The following is an 8,459-nucleotide window of genomic DNA, read 5'->3' as shown; positions in this document are numbered from 1 at the left end:
GTTAGCATAAATCAGTTAAATGACGAAAAACTAGGTGTCTATTTACTTGTGACCACTCAGTGTATATACATATAACGGTAAACGAACTTTTTCGATCTCAATGCCAGTTTTGTTTTTCTAAAGCATTTAAAATCAATTTAGTTAAAGAACTTGTTATTGATGTTTATAGGGCTGCGAGCATTTATCCTATGTTGAATGATGAAATAAACAATTTTTTGAATCGTTATTGAGTTTCATTGATAGCAAAATCCATGGGCGCCGGAAGACTTTAAAAGTGAGGTTCCAACGTTCTGATAGTTCTGCTCATGTATACTGACTGACCGGCAACATTTTCAGTCGATAATACTGAATTATATTTCTAAGTACACGTTGTATAGATTTCTTTTGACCTCCAAACATAAACACCCTTTTTTTTTATTAACGTGGTATATTTATTCTCTTTTCGAGAGCCTTTTGAATTGGGCCAGTAATAAAGTGAGGCAAGTTACAGTTACGTAATACATACATAATAATTTTTATTATTTATTTTTTCACCTTACATTTATATTGATTCAAAGCATTAATTCTACTCGAATTCATGTTATTAAAATTGGGGAACAGTGTCCCCTGTTTAAATAGTGGGTGGTAAATAGCCTCTCTTCCCCCAATTTACGGCGTCTAAGGTAACATCGATGAACTGCTAAATGCACAGACAACCCCTAAAGTTCTGAAGTATGGTGTATAAAAAATTATCAGTATTAATAGTATTATCATATCTAAGACAACAGTAAGAGCATATAAGAAATAAATTAATATTTAACATTAGGCTTATCTTATCCTTAGATTTAAATTCGTATGTATGTATGTTAAAGTTCATTATAAGAATAAGAAAACTTTCATTTCAAAGATTTGGTTTCTTAGACCAAAAATCGTTTGTCATCTAGAATTTGCATACCTTCAGGTGTAGAATGGTATATGATATCATCCGCTAGGTTGCTGTAGGCTCGTATGAACAGCATGTCCCTAAGTAACTGGAGAATTATTCAATCCTTGCATAATATGTTTTACAAAATGTAACATTCCCGCCACTAATGAGAAGTTTGTAATATTTAACCAAGCTGAAGAAGAAAAGCAATTGAGAATTCGATAAAACTTTTGAAATCTGAAGCCTATATAGACCATTTTTGGGAGAATGGATAGCAAACCATGGACTCCAGGCACGCTAACCACCTAGCCACGCCTAGACCAATAAAATATATTAACATGCTTTGTTAAATTATATTATTAGGAACTTACTGCAACATTGTTCTTTTTACTTAATCCTCTCACACCGGTTATATCCTTAGGTTTTCACGCAACTCTAAATAAAATAAAATTATAAAGAAATCGCAAAAAATTGTACATTACATATGTTTCAAACATTTTTTAAATATCAATATGGTGTTAGTAACATGTCTTGTCTATACGTAAAACTCATCAATACGGTGTTAATAACATGTCTTGTTTATACGTAAAAACTCATCAATACGGTGTTAATAACATGTCTTGTTTATACGTAAAAATTCATCAATACGGTGTTAGTAACATGTCTTGTCTATACGTAAAAACTCATCAATACGGTGTTAATAACATGTCTTGTTTATACGTAAAAACTCATCAATACGGTGTTAATAACATGTCTTGTTTATACGTAAAAATTCATCAATACGGTGTTAATAACGTGTATTGTCTGTACGTAAAAACCCATTAATACGGTGTTAATAACGTGTCTTGTCTATACGTAAAAACCTATTAATACGGTGTTAATAACGTGTATTGTCTGTACGTAAAACCCATTAATACTGTGTTAATAACGTGTCTTGTCTATACGTAAAACCTATTAATACGGTGTTAGTAGCGTGTCTGGTCTATACGTAAAACCCATCAATATGGTGTTAATAACGTGTCCTGCCTATACGTAAAAACCCGAAAGACATCAGTGCCTCTCCTCAGTTTATTTTATTGATGAAATGCACATACTTAAAGTTATCTTTCAAATAATAATCAAAGATAATATCGTTCTCCAAGGAAAACATCGAACAAATTCTTTAAATGTATTATCAATATACAATATACAGCATTCTTTAGTAGTGACATGGATTTACGTCTATTTAGTTAAACGAGTTGTTACAAATAACACACAACGAACATTTTAGTAAGTTAGTACACTTCTCACAGTGTATATTGTTAGTATTTTACTATTTCAAGGAATTTACTATTCATTAAAAATCATCAAGGCTGCATGTGGTAAATCAAACCATTTTGTATTTTTAGATGTACATACCTGTTTCAAACGGTCATTGTGACCACCAATAATTATTATCTTCAGTTCTAGATTTGTTTAGTCCGCCATCTGGTGGAAATATTGTGCTTTAGATCATTTGATTCTAACGTTTAAAAGGGCGTTATATATATAGATATCTTGTTAAGATATTAGACCAAGAAAGTTGTAACTTTATCGTCAGTGAACTAAAAGCAGATAAAAATTAACAACTCCTCATCTGTGTATTTTTATTTTTTGCTAAAACTATTGATGAAAAGTAATTTATAATTATTTTGAAATAAATAAATATGGAAACTTATAAAATACATATTTGTATCCATCACCTTTGCAGAGAAAGATATTTCAAAAGGTGAACAACTATGTTATTTCTGGAATTGTTTTCTCTTGAAGAAAATAAGAGTTAGAGGGGATTTGATTAATATGCCTAAGATTGTTACGGAAATTGATAATATTGGTGCATCGTCTTTTTTTTTCCGAACTTAATGGCTGGAATGGTAGACTCGGGAACACAAGTATATAAATCTTGGCAGTGTAAGAGTTATCTTCAGCTAAGGTAGCTTTATTTTTCTAACAGGTTGGTTCGACTTTGGGATGGATTGTCTTCCGATGTAGTAGATTCAGTTAATTTAACTTTAAGGAAGTTTAAGGGGAAGGCTTGGTAAATAATTGAATGGTAAGGGCTGGCTTTGAGTGTTTTTATTTTTAAAGTTCGGTTTACTGGATTGGACGGCTTTGATGGACCAGCAAGTCCCTTGTTATCCTTAAAATATGTGTAAATGTGTAAAACTATATTTTCAATGTAAACAACTGAAATATCTCATCCCAACATAATTCAAGTAGAAAACGCCATCTACATGTGACAAGTGATACAAAAATAAAAGTAAATATCTTATTAGTACAGGTATTATTTAAAACAGAAAAAAATAACATATTTCGTATAAAATTTAAGACGTAAAAAATCCAAGTGATCTTTCTAATACACTCTACGTTGAATCTACGCTTCTGTTATTCAGAATATGACAATTTAACATTTACCTTGAGTGAAGAGAACCATTTATTTAAGTGCAACAGTTGATTAGGTTATAAGAAAAAGTGAGTCCATATTTGAATTTGCTGATGTATTGGTATCACATATTTGTCATTAATTATGTGTAATTCACAGTTTAAGCCCCGATCCTCCAGCTGTAAATGTGTTTTCTTCAATAAATAAATTATGGTGATACTAGTATCGCGCTGTTATTCACAATTTCCATTTAGAACGTGTATCTTGAAAACTTTAAGGAAGAATAAGCGTTACACATGTTTAGGGTTAACAAACGTTCCGGTAAAACGTCCTAGATTTTAGCATTTTTTTTTGTCAAAATCAGAAAGAGTAAGGGTATCCAATTTCTGCATCTCATCGTGAGTTTGATATGTACGGTTTGTCATTATATACAGCTCTTACAACTTGACTTGGAGAAGCACCTAACAAAAACAAGTCCCACAGTAGTGTTCCCTCCTTCTCTGCTACGTTTCTCTTGATCTAGCCTATCATTGGGCAGTCGCTGAATTTGAAATTTGAACACTTGCCCAGCTACGAAAAAGAAAACATAGGATCATCATTTTTCTTTGGAGTAGGTTCAAAACAAATTAGTCGCGTTTTTTTATTTCATTTATTATTATTTTAAAATATATAAGCTTTTAACAACTTCTGGTCACCTATGGTTTTAAAATGCGATGCAATAAACATCAGATTACTTAGCAAACGTAAAAAATGTGTTACTGAAATATTTCAATCTGAAAATCTGGTAACCTTATAAATATTCCAAGACTTTTGATGTTATTGACTTTTCTGGATGTCTTAATACTGCCACAGACTCCATTTTTATGTATATTTTAAGACAATTCAAGAATAAAACATACTTTCATTAAATTTGCAAGATGGATATCTGTTTGCTTTTACTTTTTTCTTGTTTCTCCATATCGTTTGTATTTCCACAAAATAAAATTATTTAGCAAACTCTATACTTAAATCTATGTAAAATCAGACTATCTACACATTTTGAACATACGTGTAATTCTGTGTGGTGTTAAGTTGTACAGAGTAAGAGTCCCCAAACTTTCTTAGCTCAAGTTCCCACCATGACATTAAACAGCCTGACTGAGGATCCACTCCTGGTGAATCCATAGAAATGGATTAATCGACTTTCATTTAGGTTATTGTTACACGTTTTATTATTCTTGGATTTACCTGGTATTATTTCTATAATGGTAATATGTTAGCATGGTCAATTTTTAAATGTCAAATATACTTCTGTACGTCCTGCTCCCCACCCCCCTTAAGTATCGCAGTTTGAGTCCTTGGTATAGAAACAAATGTATTATAGAATTTGTATAGCTACTTTTCGTGAAAGTAGAACAATTATGAAATTTGATATTTCATTAACAATAATCAGTTGCAACAGTTAGAAACAGTAACCAAGGCTCCAAGCAGAAGGTAATTAGATTGTAGGGTCCACCAAAGGTTGCACGCTAGCGGGCGTTTTCAGGGACTTTACATAGTTTGTTGCACTTTTGTGAGAGATAAACAATTGTTACCTTATAAAAAATCAGTGTCATATCTGACAGAAAATAGACGGCGTATAAAAAGATCCGAAGCGTATAATAGAATTTACAGTTTACGGCGACGTGAAATATAAATTATAAAAATGTACTGTATAGATATACGTATGTAATAACAAGCATTACTGTGTAATTAGATAACCTGCACAAGTGGAAATGTTAGATTTCACGCAATTTGTCTATTGCAAACTTTCAACAAAAAAAAGGGATATTAACCAATAAAATCTGTTTCTCAGGCATGAGTTCTGGTTGGTACGATAACTTTCTACTTTCTGTTTGAAATTTAGATATATGTAATAAACAAACTTGCTTGGCTACGTTTTGGTGACTAGTTCTGTTTGAAAATTGTCAAATATGTTTGATCTGGAAAATAAAGTTTAAACGCTTAAAAATAAACCAATAGAAATAGACAATTTCTACAGAGTGAGCTAAAAGATATTAGCAGGTGCTATAAAGCAAGTGCCTTACATGCAGTCATGATGACGTAATAAAAGTACCTGGTGTTCTTAATGTAGCCGCATGGTCTGAAACAAACGTGAATTTGTATTAGAACACCACGTGCGAGTGATTGAGGCAAACTGTTTTCATTATTCAATGGTCGCAGAAGACTCATCAAGTAACGTCCTTGTTCCAATAACCTCACCCCTCTATAGTTTTGTTCTCCTAGGGTAGGGGGAGGTAAGGTTGGCTTTACACCAGTTTGAGTTGCCAGAGCAACATTCACGTGGACTGTCACCTGACTGAACTACTTTTGCGTCATAAAGTTACCGGTTTTCACTGAGCTCCGATCGATGCTGATGGTCGCCAATTTAACAAATCAGATATTACTGTAAACACTATGGCAATGGAGACTATCCATCTCATAGTTTGTTTTTTGGCTGAATCTGGCATTATTACTGAAAATATATAAACTAGCTATTTATAAAGCGAGTTTTTAAGTTCTCGTGATGAAATATATACTTATTCCAGAAAAACGACTACGATATAGAGGACGCTAACATTTGAAAATATTAGTAATATAAATACGAACTTTTTTAATGTTTGCCCTTTTTTTTTTGTCCATCGATACTGTTGGTTTGAGCACTAAGGCAATGATTTTGTGCCTAAATGTACAGAGTAAATATTAGAAACATCGTTTATGAACGCGAAAATTTCAATAAAAAAACAAATTCAAATATCCAAATAAAGAACTGATACAAAAGCTAAAGTTTTCTGGCTTTAACATTTAGTTCAAAAAACATAAAACTATCTAGAACTAATGAAAATTTTACACCTAAAAATTTGGTTTTAAATTTGTAATATCCAATTAAATGAGCTAGCAGTGTTCTAGCAGTTAGGGAACTACGAGCGTATCGCCCCCAAGTAACACGGTGGAATTTCTGCGAACTTATAACGCTAGAAACCGAGTTTTGATACCCGTGGTGAGCAGAGCATAGATAGTTTATTGTGTAGCTTTGTGCTTAACTACAAACAAACAAACGAGCGTATTGAAATGTTCAAAGATGGAGTTAGCGATATGCTGCTAAGCAAATTCTGCATTTCCAGCTGTAGACGTGTTATAAAAATGACAATAAATTCCACTATGCAGTTAAAATTAGCCATGTACGTGGCAAGTCTGCTGATTAGTTGTCCTTCCTTGGGGGTCGTTGACGCAGCTGTTTAACACATGCTTCGAACAAGTTGCCGTTCAAGTTGTGAAAAAAAATTAGTTCGTTTTATAATTTGATTTTTTTTATAAATTATAAACATTATTATTTTTGCCTTAAAATGTTTATATGAATGCAAAATGTAAATGAAGTACACTTTCAAGATAAACAGAGGCAGAAAATGACGTAAATATAAAATCATTGGGATTTGAGTTAAAGCACGATAGGGATAGATATTACCATATATATACGTAAATGCCACCTGGAAATAACGCCGCAATTTTCTGAAGGTTACTCACGCTCTCCCCACCCACGGTTGAGAACGGCAGTTTTTTATACTTGGCTTTGGCTATGGCTTGCTTTCGATTACAAAACAAGAATAAGAGAAAGATAATAAGATAAAGAGAGTGAGAGAAATTGTTGGCAAACAAACTAGGTTCGTGTAAGGTTCAATCATATTGCTTCAGTATGGACAGTAGGGCGTGACTCGGTTTGGCCTCGGCAGAATGGTACGAGAAAATTTTCTAAGGCTTTTATAGCCATTGGTCGATTTTTTTTAAGAGAACATTTAGATTGAAAGACTAACATACTTGACCTACTTTATAGCAAGTGTTGCGTTTTTAACCTAAAGGCGCTGATTTGGAAAACTGTTTTCAAGGAAAATAACAGAAAATAATAATGAGTGTGTTATTTGATCTGAAATACTTGAATATATACCCAATACTTATACGGCGTTAATGTATCTGAACATTATTGACAAAGGGTGTTAAACTTCGAAATCTAACCAGTTATAAATGTTTCATTCTGTTCAATGCTTTTGTTAACTTCTACAGTAATCAAATTGTGTTTAGTTCATAAGAAAATACGATTATTCATGTTTGCACATTCAAGACAAATTAACTATAGACATATACAGGAAACTTTGCTACATTTTATATATATATACCTTAAACACTTAGATTTGGCACTGCCAACAAACACTGGCAGAAAATAGAATCCGAGCTTTACAAATCGAAGGAGATAGCTCGCACATTCTGCCAAATTTCTTGTCGTGATAGCATAGTCCACAAACCTTTTACTCATCAACTTCCTAAACAAGAGTTGCGGATCCAAATCTTACTTGATTTCGGCTTTAGTTCGTTTTTTGTTTGTTTTTTCTAGTTTGTATTACGCTAAACTTTTATTGTGGTACACATTAAAAAAGTGAAAGTTTAGTGTGGTACAAATTAAAAAGTGAAAGTTTTGAGTGGTATAAACTATAAAAATTAAATTTTCACTTTTTAATTTGTACTACTCTAAACTTTCAATTTTTGAAATTTGTACCACACTAAACTTTCACTTTTTTAAATTTGTACCATACTAAACTTTCACTTTTTTAATTTGTACTATTCTAAACTTTCACTTTTTTAAATATTTACCACACTAGATTTTCACTTTTTAATTTGTACCACACTAAACTTTCGCTTTTTTAAATTTGTACCATACTAAACTTTCACTTTTTTAATTTGTACTACTCTAAACTTTCACTTTTTTAACTTCAAATTTTACCACTCTAAACTTTCACTTTTTTAAATATTTACCACACTAAATTTTCACTTTTTAATTTGTACCACACTAAACTTTCACTTTTTTTAAATTTGTACCATACTAAACTTTCACAATTTCTTGTTACTTTGAAGTGTCATAAGTTCTTTGACTGAAGTAATATATTTATCTTCTGATTAATCTTTAAAACTCTAATACTTTTACAGCTGCATTCAGGGACACAAGGAGGCTGTGCCCTGGTTAGCATTAGCCTGGTTTTGTCTCTCCTTTAGTCTTAATAAAAAGTAAAAATTATAGAGATTTCCTGTGCTATTGCTATAGTTGTGGTCAGCTTTATTTTGTGCTATAATTAGTGTAAACACGTA

Source organism: Limulus polyphemus, unplaced genomic scaffold (genome assembly GCF_000517525.1).
Source record: "Limulus polyphemus unplaced genomic scaffold, Limulus_polyphemus-2.1.2 Scaffold8503, whole genome shotgun sequence".
Lineage (NCBI taxonomy): Eukaryota > Metazoa > Arthropoda > Merostomata > Xiphosura > Limulidae > Limulus > Limulus polyphemus.
Note: the sequence above shows the minus strand (reverse complement) of the source record.